Here is a 16,342-nt window from a genome sequence, read left to right as displayed (position 1 = left end):
TGGTTCTTAGTTATTTGTAGGGGTTCATATAGTTTACAGTGCTCCTTTGATGTCAGGGAAGCAAGGGATCATAGCTCTGTTTCTAGTCATACTCACACTAGTGTATATATCAGGAGTAAATTTACCGAAGTTAGTGGAGTTATACTAGCATATATCCATGGAACAGAGTTTGGGATTCAGCCCTGAGACCAGAAGTTCAACTTGGTTCTCCTACATCTAAGTATGGGGGACAACCAGCCAGCTATTGGGCTAGGTCTTAACAGCACATACTTCTAGGACAAAAGTGCTATCTGTCTCCCTTACTACTACTGCAAAACACCAGTGGCTCAAGAAATACTTTGTTCTGCTCAAACTTTCTATCCATGAAACTTTTCTACGGGGGGGGGAAGTAATTTTAACAATTTAATATACTACATAATGTTTTATAAGCTAGTGTGGATGAAGCTAGTGTGGATGATCCTAAGTATTTTGGTCTTTTTCATAACACAATGAACCTAATATTGGTAAAAATACAGATCTTAGATGCCACCATAAGGAGAAGCTAGATTTAATAAACAGTTATGAATGTTGGCAGCTGCCTATCAGATTGTATAACATTGACTATAGCACACGAAGACAGTGTCAACTTACATTTTATCTCCAAAGTATTTTCAAAGCGTTTATTTTGCTTTCTCTTGAGTCCTTAACCTAATTTAAGTTATATAATTGCCTGAATATTTTTCCACAGAGCTAATTGGCTAGTTGCCAGCATGGAAACCATTGTCTGACTTGATGATGATCAGAAATTAACATGACATTTGCATGGTGGTAATGGAATATTAGTAATGTAATTCATGACTGTAAGAAAGAGACCATCGTCCCCCACCTATGATCAGCAGGAGGGGCTCAGAGGATGATGAAGTGCTCCCAGCAGGCACCTCACAGCAGTGGCTAGCCAATCGCTCTGTCAAATTTAGTTTTAAATTCTTCAGACAAAGCTGTAATGCTTACCAATTAATTACTACAAATGTCAATTAAAAAAATCTACCAAATAATATGGTAAGATTAAATTTCAATTAAAAAAATTACATTTAACAAAGAAGATATAACATTATTTTAATGAATTCTGCTGAAGGTGACAGTTTATCTAGATATATGTATACTGTGTAGGTGAATCTAAATTCATTGGATAATGTTAACTGTTACTTCATATACAAATTAGTTGTGAAAATTATTTCCATGTGGCTATGTCCTGGAGGAGATGGGGCATCCAAGGGGCATTTCTCATCCTGAGAAGAAAGGAGAATTTTGTGCCTTTTAAGTACAGAAATCTTTTTACGTTTAAAATGAAAGATCTATCATAAACCTTCTTATTAGCTGAATTCATGTTATATCTCAGTGCTTTATATTTTTAAAACTGAATATAGATTTTTGATAGTGGGTTAGAATGAGACTTAACTTTGTTGTGACTGTATTTATTTTCTTACGACAGTTTCCCAGTTAAATCTGCTTTGATGTAGATGTTTTCCATTCTTCCTATGAGCTGCTAAAGGAATTATTTCATGCACATATCTGCCTGTGAAGGTAAGGTAGTAGATTGTAAATGGTGAGCAGAGTTTTAGTTGTATGGCCCCTAGCAAAGACCCCAGTTCAGCAAGCTACTTAAGCATGTGCTTATATTTTAAACACCAGAATAATTTCATAAATCAGTGGGATTACAAATATTTAAAGGTAGGCGTATGCCAAAGTACCTTGCTGAATTGTGGCCAAAATGGAACTGGCAAAGTAAAACTCATGTACCATTATAAACTTTTGTATTTACTCATAGTATATATGACAAACTTTTTTAATAAAACAATAATGTATTAGAACAAGAATGTTGTTTGAGTTTTCTGTGTTAATTTCATAACTGAAATTGTATATTGGAAGTAAGAGGATGTTTTATTCAACATAGAAAATCTGTTGTCTGCTAAAGGATGCAATACATAAAGTTCTTGGAATCTTGGGTTAAAATGCAAAGGTATTGAAAGCCTCTGCAGTCTGGAGGGTTCAGAGAGGCCTGCATTCTGATTGCTGGAAAGTAGTCCCCACCCAGGCATAGAAGGCATGAGGGTATGGAGGCACACAATTGAGAGTTAATATTTATTCTCTGACCTTCTAATGCTAAATATCGGAGTAGCTTAGGACACTAGAGAAAGTATATTTAACATTTCTAACCCTAGTCTGATTTATTTCCATCAGTTTTTATTTCGTTTTGGCACTGTCATATCTGAAATGGCATATAGGGAACAGGACATAATAAAGACAAGTATTTCGGATTGTTTCAAACCAGAGCTGGAAAAATCCACCCTCCAGTAGCAAATGAAATGCTTTCTCTTGCTAGTGTGGGGGCCTGAGGCACCAATTTCAGCAGGATTTAAGTATCTTTGTACAAAGTATGTTATATCAGGTATAATTGAAAACACATAATTTGCTAGTCAGTATTGTCCTGATAATAGTATGTGTGGCAACATTGTGTGTGTGTAGTTAAGATTCCCCTATATGATGTTATTAACACATGTTCTAAACCCCACAGCCTTATCCAAACAGAAGTTGGCAAACAGGTCTGATCTAAGTAAAGGCCTTGTTTACACTACGAAATTAGGTCGAATTTATAGAAGTCTGTTTTCTAGAAAGCATTTTTATACAGTCGATTGTTTGTCCCCACACAAATGCTCTAAGTGCATATTGTCGGCAGAGTGTGTCCACAGTACCGAGGCAACCATCGGCTTCCAGAGCGTTGCACTGTGGGTAGCTATCCCAGTCTCCACCACCCATTTGAATTCTGGGTAGAAATCCCAGTGCCTGATGGGGCTAAAACATTGTCGCGGGTGGTTCTGGGTACATATCGTCAGGACCCCTTCCTTCCCTCCCTCCGCGAAAGCAAGGGCAGGCAATCGTTTTGCATCTTTTTTCTTGTTACCTGTGCAGACGCCATACCACGGCAAGCATGGAGCCCGCTCAGCTAACCGTCACCATATGTCTCCTGGGTGCTGGAAGACGCGGTACTGCATTGCTATGCAGCAACAGTTTATTGCTTTTTGGCTGCAGACAGTGCAGTATGACTGATAGCTGTCATTGACGTAGTCCAATGTGCTCTTTTAACCGACCTCGATGTGATCAGGGGCACCTGGGCAAACATGGGAGTGACTGAGCCAGGTCATTTCCCTTTTAAGTTTAGTCTCATGGCAATTCAGTCCTACCAGCAGTGCATTGTCTTTTAATCTGCAGCCAGCAGAAGAGCACTCTGGTGATGACGATGGCTAGTGGTTGTACTGCACAGTCTGCTGCCAGCAAGATGTATAAAGATAGATGAAGTAGATCAAAACAAGAAATAGACCAGATTTGTTTTGTATTCATTTTCTCCTCCCTCACTCCATGAAATCAATGGCCTGCTAAACCCAGTTTTGAGTTCTATCCTTGAGGTTTTGAGTTTCATCCTTGAGGGGTGTTTTTCGCAAAGCCACCCCCTTTATTGATTTTAATTCCCTGTAGGCCAACCCTGCAAGCCATGTTGTCAGTCACCCCTCCCTCCGTCTGAGCAATGGCAAACAATCGTTTTGCGTCCTTTTCCCTGGATTGCCCGAGCAGGAGCAGAAACCATAGCACAGCAAGCATGGAGCCTGTTCACCTCACCACAGCAGTTATGACCATTGTAAACACCTTGCGCATTATCGTGCAGTGTATGCAGAACAGCACCTGAAAAACCAGACGAGGAGGCAACGGCAGCGCGGTGATGAGGACATGAACACATTTTTTTTTCTCTAAAACCACGTTCTCCCGCAATTTGGAGATCATGGTGTTAATGGGGCAGGCTCATGCCTTGGAATGCCGATTCTGGGCCTGGGACACAAGCACAGAGTAGTGGGACCACATAGTGTTGCAGGTCTGGGATGATTCCCAGTGGCTCCAAAACTTTTGCATGCGTAAGGGCACTTTCATGGCACTTTGACTTGCTTTCCCCTGCCCTGAAGCGCAAGAATACCAAGATGAGAGCAGCTCTCACAGTTCACAAGTTAGTGGCAATAGTTCTGTGGAAGCTTGCAACACCAGACAGCTACCGGTCAGTTGGGAATCAATTTGGAGTGGGCAAATCTACTGTGGGGGTTGCTGTGATGCAAGTAGCCAATGCAATCACTGAGCTGCTGCTATCAAAGGTAGCAACTCTGGGAAATGTGCAGGTCATACTAGATGGCTTTGCTGCAATGGGATTCCCTAACTGTGGTGGGGCTATAGACGGAACGCATATCCCTATCTTGGGACCGGACCACCAGGGCAGCCAGTACATAAACCGTAAGGGGTACTTTTCAATAGTGCTGCAAGCGCTGGTGGATCACAAGGGACGTTTCACCAACATCAATGTGGGATGGCCAGGAAAGGTTCATGACACTCGCATCTTCAGGAACTCTGGTCTGCAGGAAGGGATTTACTTCCCAGACCAGAAAATAACTGTTGGGGATGTTGAAAGGCCAATAGTTATCCTTGGGGACCCAGCCTACCCCTTAATTTCCTGGCTCATGAAGCCATACACAGGCACCCTGGACAGTAGTCAGGAGCTGTTTAACTATAGGCTGAGCAAGTGAAGAATGGTGGTAGAGTGTGCATTTGGCCATTTAAAGGGTCGCTGGCGCAGTTTACCGGCTCGCTCAGACCTCAGCAAAACCAGTATTCCCATTGTTATTGCTGCTTGTTGTGTGCTCCACAATCTCTGTGAGAGTAAGGGGGAGACATTTATGGCAGGGTGGGAGGTTGATGCAGATCGCCTGGCCGCTGAGTATGCTCAGCCAGACACCAGAGCGGTTAGAAGAGCAAAGCGGGAAGCGGTGCGTATGAGAGAAGCTTTGAAAACCAGTTTCATGACTGGCCAGAGTACTGTGTGACACTTCTGTTTGTTTCTCCTTGATGAAAACCCGCCCCCTTGGTTGACTCCAATTCCCTGTAATCCTCCCGCCTTTGATCACAGCTTGCTTGCAAAAGAAGTAAAGGCACTATTGTTTAAAAATACATATATTCTTTATTAATTGATTATAAAAATAGGGAGAACTCACAAGGTAGCCCGGGTGGGGTGTGAGAGGAGGGTAGGAAGGAAGGAAAAGGACACTTGTTGAATGCCAGCCTTCTGTTGTTTGGGCTGTCTACTGGGGTGGAGTGGTTGCGTGCCTGGAGCCTCCCGTTTTTGGGCATCTAGGTGAGGAGGCTATGGAACTTGGAGAGGAGGGAGGACGGTTAAGCAGGGGCTGCAGCAGCAGTTGTGATCCTGCTGCCGTTCCTGAACCTCCACCAGACGTCGGAGCATGTCCGTTTTGATCCCACAGTATCCCCAGCGTTTCCTCATGCCTCTTCTGATCTTCCTGCCTCCACCTCTCCTCATGTTCATTGGCCACTGTCCTGTACTTTGCTATTGTGTCCCTCCACACAGTTCTGTCAGTGCCGGACAACTGCATGAGCCCAGAGAACATGTTGTTGTGTGTGTGGTTTTTTTTCGCCGCCTTATCTGAGAGAGCCTCTGGGATGGAGGAGGGAGGCTTGAAACATTTGCAGCTGCTGGAGGGGGAAAAAAGGGAGTGAAGTATTTAAAAAGATGCATTTTACAGAACAATGGCTTGACTCTTTCACAGTGAACAACTCTATTCACATTACATAGCACATGTGATTTTTTTTGGTACAAGGTCGCATTTTGCATCTTGTATTGAGTGCCTGTGGCTTTGGTGTTAGAGATCACACACGCAGGGCCGGGCAACAGAATTCAGCTTGCAGGCGGCCATGGTAAGCCATAGTCTTTGGGCTTCTGCAACCTTCATAACAGCAGCCCTTTCCCATACCAAGCAAAGCCCGTTGAGTTGGCCATTTACTGCTGCAGTTTCCCTGTTAACGTGCAGCAGCAGAAACCAAACTAACCCCCTCCCCCATCCAATTATCTGGGATGATCGCTTTTCCCCTCCCCCCACTGCCTGGCTAATATCGGGGAAGATCCCTGCTAGTCAAATGCAAACAGTTTGGTGCCAATGGCCTCCCCTCCCACCACGTGGCTGAGGATAACACAGAGAGATAAAGAACAGATGTTGCTTGAATGCCAGCAAACACCAGGACCATACGCTGCCAGGCTTTGTCATGCAATGATACCAGATTACTTGCTACTAGCATTGCGTGGTAAAGCGTCCTACCATGGAGAACGGAATAAGGCTGCTCTTGCCAGAAACCTTCTGCAAAGGCTTTTAGAGTACCTCCAGGAGAGCTTCATGGAGATGTCCCTGGAAGATTTCTGCTCCATCCCCAGACACGTTAACAGACGTTTCCAGTAGCAGTACTGGCCACGAATGTATCCCAAGTCCTCAGGGCTACTTAATCATTTAAAAAAAACACTTGCTTTTATAACATGTATTATATTTAAAAAGGTACAGTCACCAGGAGTCCCTTCTCCAGCTTCATTGGGTTGGGAGGGTATTTCAGTCAGGGTGATAAAAAGATCCTGGCTGTCGGGGAAAACGGTGTGTTGTGTGCTCTCCCAAAGCTCGCCGTCGTCCTCATCTTCCCAATCTGCAAAATCCTCAGCCATGATGGAGAATATCCCATCTTTGGAATCCACGGACAGGAGTGGGGTAGTGGTGGCACCCCCCCCCACCCCGTCCCCAAAAATTGCATGCAGCTCAGCGTAGAAGTGGCATGTCTGGGGCTCTATCCCGGAGCATCTGTTCGATTCTTTGGTTTTCTGGCACTCTTGTCTGAGCTCCTTAAGTTTCATGCGGCACTGTGTTGTGTCCCATATGTAGCCTCTGTCCCTCATGGCTTCTGAGATTTTTTTGAAATGTTTTGGCATTTCGTCCTTTGGAACATAGTTCTGATAGCACGGATTCCTCTCCCCACACAGCGATCAGATCCATTACCTCCCGTTCGGTTTATGCTGGAGCTCTTTTTCGATTCTGGGACTGCATGGTCACCTGTGCTGAGCTTGCCTGGCCAAACAGGAAATGAGATTCAAAAGTTCCTGGGGGTTTTCCTGTACACTTGGCCAGTGCATCCAAGTTCAGAGTGCTGTCCAGAGCGGTCACAATGGTGCACTGTGGGATAGCTCCCGGAGGCCAATACCTTCGAATTGCATCCACACTAACCCTAATTCAAAACACGATGTTGATTTCAGCGCTAATCCCTTTGTTGTGGAGGGTACAGAAATCAGTTTTAAGAGCCCTTTATGTTGGGAAAAAATGGCTTCGTTGTGTGGATGGGTGCAAGGTTAATTCGGATTTAATGCTGCTAAATCCGACACAAACTTGTAGTGTAGACCAGGCCAAAGGAATGTGTGCTCTGCTTAACTTGCATTTAAGCAGTAAACAGAATCATCAAGCAGCAAGGGAAGACAAAGGAAGTTCAAACGGGTAGAAAAAAACAGTAGGGAACATTCTTCCACATAGACTTTTTGTCTCCTGAAAAAGTTTTTCAAGAGAGGGACTGTAACTATAAAAAAGAGGCAAATGTCCCAAGGGACCCCTTTTACTCTCCCTGCCCATCACATTCAGAGTACCTGAAGAGACAAAGGAAGCAGCTGTTGGACTCTGTGGGAGGGATCCTGGCCTGAAGAGTTTGGTCAGTAAGACTGTGTAAGCATGTGGGATGAGAGCTTTGCTTTGAATCTAATATTGTTTATTGAGTTAGGCACTAAAAAGCATTTTACCTTTTTACTTTTGCTTGTAACCATTTCTGACTTTTAGGTCTCATTGCTTGTACTCACTTAAAATCTCTCTTTGTAGTTAATAAACTTGTTCTGTTGTTTTATCTAATCCAGTGTGTTCAAGTTGAAGTGTCTGGGTAACTCCATTTATGGTAACATGTTGTGTGAATATTCTTCCCTTAAAGAAATAAAGAACTTAATATATTCATACTTTCCAGCAGAGGGTTGGGCAGTACAGGACATAAGTTTCCGGGGAGGAAATCTGAGACCAGGAGTGTGTTAGGGTCACCCTGTAATAATTTTTAAGGATGGTAAAAGCCTAGGTGTGGCTGGCTGCAGCACACACACAGACTTAGCTGGGAGTGACGCACCTGCTGGAGACTGTTTGTGAGCAGCAAGGCTTGTAAAGGGCACCTCAGGTTACAGGGCTGGGTGATGCAGTTACTCATTGGTCTGGATACGTCAGTCACACACTGGTAGAAATGCAGCACAGTTTGGTAGATGTAGTCCTACTATGGCTTAAAATACACAGACATGGGGCAAACCACATAGGGAATGTTTGATTCCTTGAGAAAGTTCTCTGAGCTGCTCAGGGGCTACCCTCTTAGTAGAAGCTACTGGAAGTTTTGCTGTTGGCTTCAAGGAATGCAGGACAAGACCCTTAGTCCTAACTCTGCTGCACATGGTTGGAAAGGGGTCTGAAGGATTCCTTCAGTAGGAAAATATGAGACGTAAGTTACTCCCACAGGCCGGCAGTCATTCTACCATCATGCTGATAAAGCCCCTTGGGGCATAATACGCAGCTGAAATGCTTTTATACTCCATTAATATTCCTTTCCAGCAGAGCTTTGAGTTTGTTTGTTTCATGATTTCAGTGCATGAACAAACTTAGCTGAGGACTATTTGCCAGGAAAATTCCTGTTGTAAATAGTTATTGGTAATGTCCGTTCAGCATGGTTGGGCAGTCATCAAATAGTTGAGGGGTTTTTTAATGTAAAACCAAGTGGTAACTTCAAATGGATGTGAGCACTGTGCCAGCCCTTTTGAATGTGTTCCTTCCGTATTGCTTCCCAGGCCTGTTGTTCTAGGTCTTCATGGATTGAACTCTCACATATCTTTTTCCTAGACTTATTTATGAGGGGAATACCCCTTGGAAAAGACTGAGATACCCCTCTGCTTTTTTGATAACCTGCTTCAGGGACACAGTGCAGTCCTTGAAGCATTTTGGGTTCCTTTGGTATGAACGATGTACTTTGAGCCTGATTCTCTTCATGGTGAAGTTAGTGGCAGTTGTTTTTCTACCTAGTCAGGTACTTGGCCCCATAGCTAAATGATCAAAGTGTCCGTGCACAATTGACTTGAGAGGCAACAGGATCTGACCCTCTTGCAATCAGAAATGATGTCTGAGGTTTTTGCTTTTTATTGTTACCACTGAAGCGCTGACAAAAGCAATAATGCAACTGCTGCTGTTCAGAGGGGGGAAAAAAATGACTACAGCTGAAGAAGAGAACAAAATTTATGAATGAAAGAAACCCCACCCTCATTATTTTCCCCTTAAAAAACACGTTGCCCTCCTATTTGTTTCCATGTGGAATTACTCTTTGGTATAGGGAAGCTTTTCTTCCTGGTTTACTTTAAATAATTTACAACAGTCCTGTTTAAGATCAAATCCTTAGGTCTTTACTCTGTATTTTATGCTGGCAAAATTCCCAATGAAATCAATAGGGACTTTTTTCCTAAGTAAGGAATGAGTAAAGACTAATTCCCATTGAGTTAATTGGGAACTGAGCCTGAGTAAATGTTGGAAAAAGGCTTTTTTTGGCTTAAACTCCTTTCCTTTTGAATAATTGTCGTGTCAGACAATGTGATTGTTGCTCTTTAATGCACTGGAAACACTCCGCACCGTGGCTCAGTGCACACCTGAAGTGTCTTCAGCCATCATAACACATGGGCTTTTCTACCTTACTGCTTAGTTACTCACTTTTCGGAGACTTCAACAAAAACTCAGGCACCATTCAGTGAGTTAAAGATGGTGTCATTTGTAGAGATTTGGCCTTATCCTGGAATTTCCATGTTTGTGGGTTTAAGTCAAACCTTAACATTACTTCTGTGTAATGTTTTTGTGGTTTAATATTCTTAGGGTTTTTTTACAGTATTTCTTTTCAGTTCTGTCAGTGAAGTGTATGAAAGTTGACAAGTGTAAATATGTAGTTAGACAATTTAAAAAGTGTATTTACTGATCGACCATAATGGCTCCTTGGAGCCATTATACTCAATCATATCATGTCAATCTGCTGCAGTTATTATGATGGTAGTACAGATATGCATTTTTTTTTAAAAGAGAAAAACATTGTGCTTATGTAAAAGCTGTTTTTTAATTGTCAGTATGTTCTCTTTAAAAGAAAAAAAATCAATAGTTTAGCTGATCGTTTGGCTAATGGCCTAAAAAGGTAAGAATAAGCTCATAGGACGACCAAAAAAGCTATTGCTGGCACGTCAAAGTGATGGCTTGTTTCTTGTATTCTGGTGTGGCTGGTTTATGTCATCCCCAGTTTTAGGGGAAATCTAGAACCCGTAACTCGGGTCTTGGCAGATATAAAGCTTTCCATTAGATCTCGGCATTTTTTTGGCCTACTCCTGTATAGTCTACCCTTGATATCCTGGTTGTGCTTACAACATTAGCAAATGGCTGCTCTGAGAACACAGTGCCTATATTACTGCTGTTCTTCCTGTAGTTTGCCGCAAAAAGTACCTTAGGGAGAGTTAGACTTAGGAAGAGAGGAAAACAAAATGTTGAGTTGTATGAAATAAAAGAAAGCAGAGACTGTGTGCTGAAGATTTAAGTACTGTAGTAGACTAGTTCAATTGAAGAGAGAGTTGGAAAGTAGTGAAAGAGTTAAGTAGTGGCTTGCTGACTAAAGGGAACAGGAAACCTTTAGGAGAGGAGATCTGAAGAGAAGGTCCAGAAATTGGTGATATGGAGGTTGGGAGCAACACAAGTTTCACCTAGGTGGGGCACCAAAGGTTACTAGTAGACCCCCCTGTGGTGTGTGTCAGGGAATTTCTTGCCACAGGAGCAATGACCCAGGCAAAAGCTAGTGTTTAGTTATTGAAGATGGAAAATGTAGAGAAGTCAAGAAAGCTACAGACAAAGGGGCAGATCCTCAGCTATTGTAAACTGTTGATGGTCCATTGTCTTCAATGGAGTTAACTTGATTTATGCCAACTGAGGATCTGATCCTTTGTTTTCAAGGCCTCCATGGTGCCATGTAAGTGGAAGTCATTGTATTTTGTGTGTTGTAGACCCATTAAATGGATAGAGGATGCCGGTTAAGCAATGAGGCAGCTGCCCTTTTGTGTTTAATTTTAGATGTAGAACGTCAGAGCAGATCATATTCTCTGTCTAGTCGGCTCAGATTTTGGGACAAATTCTGCTGTGGTACATTAGTATGAGTTTTGTTAACCTGGATTTACACTGGTCTAAATTAGAGCTGATTAATATAAAATGTTCCCTTATTCTGAAATAATTCATCTCCCACTCAAAATCAGGTATTTTGCTCTCCAAGTATGGGGAAATATATCTAGAGGAAACTGAATTGAAATGTACTCCTAGAATGGTTGGTAGGTTGAAGTACATATGCATGTGTATCTGCAAACCTTTCAAGAAATTCAGAACATTGTCAGTGCAACAGGTTTTAAACTAACCAGAGCAACAAAAGGTTGTTTTTTTTTTGTCATTTTTGAGGTAATCAACTCTACTTTCCCCCTGGAATTTTGGTAAAAATACTAGGTTGCCTTTAAAGCAGTGAGCAAAAAGCAAACAAAAGACATTGCTTGTCTATGGTCTCTACCTTGGCCTCAGACATATGGTCATATATTTGAGGTCAGGAGTGAATCTTAACATTTGTGAAAACTTGACCAAGGGAAGTCAAACTTAGAATTCTTTTAAGTTTGGCCTGTCTCCCCCATAGTATTATGAAAAGTTAATCCTTGATGTTTCAGTAGCTAGAATCTTAAATACCTTGAGTGCTCCTACTGGGGTCATTAAGTTTGCCACTGAAATATTATTTTGTGTAGCTATATCTGATTTATTAAAGAACCATAAAGCATTTACACACACGATGATGATTCAGAAAAGGAGTAGAGTAATTCAGGTTTTGGACTCCCCCAGTGCGATTGGCTTTCCTTCTGGGGAGCTTATTTTAGGGAAAAATCAGTGTCAGCTGAAAAACCTTCCATTCTAAAAAGACAAAAATTCTCCTACTTGTGAAAATGTGTCTTGGCAGCTGCTTTAGATTCTGATACAAGATTTAACACTTTTCACTAAACATGCATGTTTACCATGGCAACAGCTACCTTACACGCCACGTGTTTGGAGTCTTGTATGTTGTTACAGAAACTTGTAGCCAGTTGCATTTTGATGATTCCTTGTTTCTATTGACAGAAATGTCCTGTGGGTTTTTTTTGGGGGGGGAGGGGAGCGGGGGTTGGTAGTTGCTCCTTGCATGGCCCTCCCATTGACATTGGAGCAGCTGCAGAATTAAGCTGAATATAACTGTAGTGCAATGCATAGAAAAAATAAAACCACTTTACATCAGAATATGTTGATCGGATGTGCACCTTCACCTCTAATTTTCTAAAATCTCTTGTGCTCCTTTTTAACATCTTTTGTTTAATAGGTTAGCTTTGTTAGCTCTTTCTGTACCCCCATCATTGGGGTAGTGAAGAGCTGGGGTTTGCTCAGCTCTTAAGCTCTACGACTCTAGTAGCAGAACATGTAGAAGCTCCTCAGGTCTCCTTGATTCCACAGTTACACAGCTGGTTTCCTATCCTGAGCAAGCCATCCGCAATTTTTGAAGGCCACCCAATAAAGCCAGTTTTGGTCTTGCAGAATTGTTTTCCCTCCTTGTCTAGGGGTCTGTCTACTCATGACTTCTTACCATTCTCTCAACTCCCTGTCCCTTCTCATTTTCTGGTGTAGTCACATTTTGGGGGAGATTAATTCCATTGCACTTCAGAGAGACTTAAGAAAAGCTAGGTGAACATGGCAGCATGATGTCATACGAGATTCCCCTTTTGACAAATACAAAGTAATCCACATTGGAAGGAATAGTTTGAAGTATTCCTAGATATTGCTGGGTTCTAAATGAACTGCAACCACTCAGGGAAAAAGACCCAAGTGCCACTGTCCATTGAGTTGTGGCAAACTTTTCTTCAGTGAGCAACAGTAGGCAAAAAAAGCAAATAAAATGTTAGCGTGTATAAAGAATGGGACAGAAAAATCTATAATGCCATTCCATAAATCAGTGGTATGGCCTGGAATGCTGTGGTCTCTTGTGATTAACCTATCTTAAAATTAAACAAAAGTCCAAGCTACAATTGGTAGGGGGGAGTGGGGCGGAGCGGGGCAGAGCAGAGACTGGCACCAAAAAAGACTGGTCTGGAGAGACTTCCATTGAAGGAGAAATTGAAAAGCTTGGGGGTGTTGAATAAGAAGGGCAATGATCCAGGCATACAATATAATGAACTGCAAAGAGGAGGTAAATAGGGTGCTGTTAGCTATCTTTTCTAATAACACAAGAACAAAAGACCATTCAATGACACTAAAAGAGAGTGAATTTTTTTTAATTGATGAAAGGAAATACCCCCCCCCCCCCCCGGCCATTGTATAGTGAATATGGCCACTGCATGTTGTTGAGATCAAGAAGTGGATGAGCTTGAAGAAAAGGATGAGAAGTGTTCGGATAATCAACATCTACAGTTACATTAAATATGAGTCTTGTTTAAAGCTAGAAGGGATAGAAACCTGCATGCTTCAGGACAAAGTCAGCCTCTAACTGAAGGGGTTAGGATGAATCCTCCCTTAAGTGCAGGTTATTTCATAAACAGCTGTCTACAAATGGCTTTCTTATCCCTTCCTCTGAAGCATCTAATTCTGGACACGGTTAAAATACAGGTTACAGAGATATATAGACGATTGCTCTGGTCTGCCTGGTAGTTCCTATTAATCCTTGGTGACAGTTTAAAATGCTTTGTCTAAGTGCATTTGTTAAAATGCTGTAATCAGGACTTCCCTTGCCCTCTCCTGTCCCCCTATATAGGGGAGGGGATCTGACCTCCTCACCCCTGGCACTAGCAAAGGGGTTTTTTCTGTCCCTTCTTAGAAATCATTAAGCTGAATAACATTTAAAAAGTTCTGCGAAGCAGGAATTGAACCCACAATCAAGAACTTAATCTGCACAATCTATAGAGCACCCTAACCTCTAGTGCTATGGGTCTGATTAATATTAATAATAATCCCTGTTTAGCAAGCCCTAGCATGGGCTGGCATTGGGGACAGAATACTCTGCTCATTCTGTGCTGCTAGCTCAGTGCTCCTGTGATCACAGCTGACTTATATCAATTGCTTTTGGTTGCTGGTTTAAATTTTGGCCCTTACTTGATGGTGTGAATTTGACAAGCTGTGTTAAGCCAGAATTTAAGTAATTTTGTTTCTTTTTTTAGAATAGTGGCTTTCTTAACCTGTTACATTTGTTTCCATTTTGTGGGAAATTAGAATTAAGTGCTTCAACTTTGTGGATTTTATCCTGTACAAATATATCTGTTAAAATCACTTCAGCTTGTATGTGTGTGTGACTAAGAAAAAGGCAGCAGAGTGGGAGGAAGAAAAATCTTTTTGTTTTACTTAAATCAAATACCCAATTGGGATTTCAATTATACATGAATGTTACATTTGTTTGTTACTAAGGTGACTGGAGTGTCAGGGTTATGTGGATGTAGTATTATTATAAACACAAAGATAATGCAAAAAAGAAAAATAACGTTGGCTAAAATCATCATATTCTTGTATCATAAAGTCGCACAGCATCCTACATTTCAGATTTGGTTCTATTAAATTACCTATTTAATAATTTGAATCCAAAGTTATTTTTATATTGCAAATGTGTGACTGCAAGGTTATTTTAAGATATATTTATTAAGGGAATGAATACAATAAGACAAGTCATTGCAGCCCACATATAGTTTCTTGACTTTTCATTTTTATGATGTTTCAATTGCATATGATTACTGAATGCAAGTTTTAACTTTTACAGGGGTTCATTAGAGATGCACTTGTGTAGAAAAAAATTCAATAGAAAAATGTTGTCCCCCCCCCCCCTTCTTAAAGCATTAGAAGTGTACTGAGATGGGGCAGCCTTATTGTAACATCATGCCAGGTGCCTGTGGTTTCAGTTCTGAACTTGGACACTCATTTCTTGGGTTGTCAAGGGCTGGACTGATTGGAGAGGAAACTTGCTCATCACCTGGGATGGTGTGTAGGATTAGTAACTGTGGAAGGAGCAACATCTGCTCTGATCAGTGCAAGGCTTCTGAGTGGGGAAGTCCTGGGGGATCCCAGATCGCTGGCACTCATCACCTGCTTTCTGAATAGGGTGCAGGAAAGTGGTGTTACCCTCAGCCAAAGCGGTGGAACAGGCTTGGATGACTAATTGCACAGCTGAATGCTGATGATCATGTGCCTTTTAAAACTGCATGAACAAAGTGTCTAGTGAAAAATGAAGGTTCTATGCACCTATGGAATTCTGCTTTAATAGAGAAACTAGGCAAAATGAGTTCCTAATAAAACAACGGACCTGTTCCATTAAAACCAATCTTAGCAGACAAGTGCTGGGAAAATAATCATTGGGGGCATGCTTAAAGGAATAAACATGATAAATGAATGAAGCTACTCTGTGGTTACAATAAATGCTGTGATGCTTTGGGTGAATGCTAAACAGAAGTAAATCACGTACAGTATTTTTTAGTTATGTTGTTTGTTTGGTTATAGATTTTTTTAAAAAAATCATACTAATAATCTATAACCTGTCTTTTAATAGGAGGAATTTTTGTATTCAGAACTAGCTGTGGCATTAGCTGTTCACTTATTGTCTATTCTGTGTCCCAGGCTTGTCATTTCCAGCTAATAATTTCTCTTGTGATTGGAAACCTGAGAGGCAAAGCAAAGACAAAGGGAAGTATGTCTCCCACTCTGGGTAGAAGAAGGGAGCAAAACCTTCCTCCTCAAACTTTATGCAAGGATGCTCTGTCCTCAGGGGGCTAGTGGAGCCAGTCTGCATCCACTGCTCCAATCTCACTCTGCTCTCAAACTCTTCTGCAGTTGATGGGAGTCCCATGCAGAGTACAGCTTTATGGTTTTTCAGAGGGGTGTGTGTGTGTGTGTGTGTACATCTATCACCTGGGCAGGACTTCTACATCCAGCTCTTTCCTCCAACCAGCAGAATTGTACCAGTGGTGGTTATTGCCCAACTCAATCTATATATCTATATCTATATATACCAATTCCACTGAAGTAGTGGGAATCTTTACAGTCTCTGTTGGGTTTTGGAAAAAGTCTTAGATGGAAAATTTGCTCCTTTTCCTCCCTTATGGATGAAATCTAATGGCAGTGATTGCAGAGGCAAGGATAAAACCATATGAATTTGGAGGGTGAGGGAAAGTGGAAAAATGCATGGTGGAAAAGAAGACCCCACCTTTTGCGAGCATTTTAAATTGGATACTTCTTGATAGAAATCTAAAATGCCTTAATTTTATTCTCATAACTCAAAATGTGTCCATCAAGCGGGACTGGAAGAAGAAAACAGAATTCACTGCTTCCTT

The 16,342-nt window shown here is 41.7% G+C and overlaps 1 protein-coding gene across 23 annotated transcripts in view; it reads left to right on the top strand.

Moving 5' to 3' along the window:
* The window catches only part of FOXP1 (forkhead box P1), a 510,145-nt gene that overhangs the window by 68,337 nt on the left and 425,466 nt on the right, over positions 1-16,342 (top strand). For 2 of the 23 annotated variants that reach the window (XM_043519260.1, XM_043519259.1), the window contains exon 4: positions 728-1,563. The exons of 20 other annotated variants lie outside the window; for them this stretch is intronic. The gene's annotated coding sequence lies outside the window, so the exon portion shown is untranslated. The remainder of the gene's footprint in view (positions 1-727; positions 1,564-16,342) is intronic. One more of the 23 variants, XM_038408266.2, reaches the window with a different exon arrangement.

The sequence above is a fragment of the Dermochelys coriacea genome, chromosome 7, assembly GCF_009764565.3.
Source record: "Dermochelys coriacea isolate rDerCor1 chromosome 7, rDerCor1.pri.v4, whole genome shotgun sequence".
NCBI lineage: Eukaryota > Metazoa > Chordata > Testudines > Dermochelyidae > Dermochelys > Dermochelys coriacea.
Note: the sequence above shows the minus strand (reverse complement) of the source record. Positions and strands in the feature narration are given on the sequence as shown.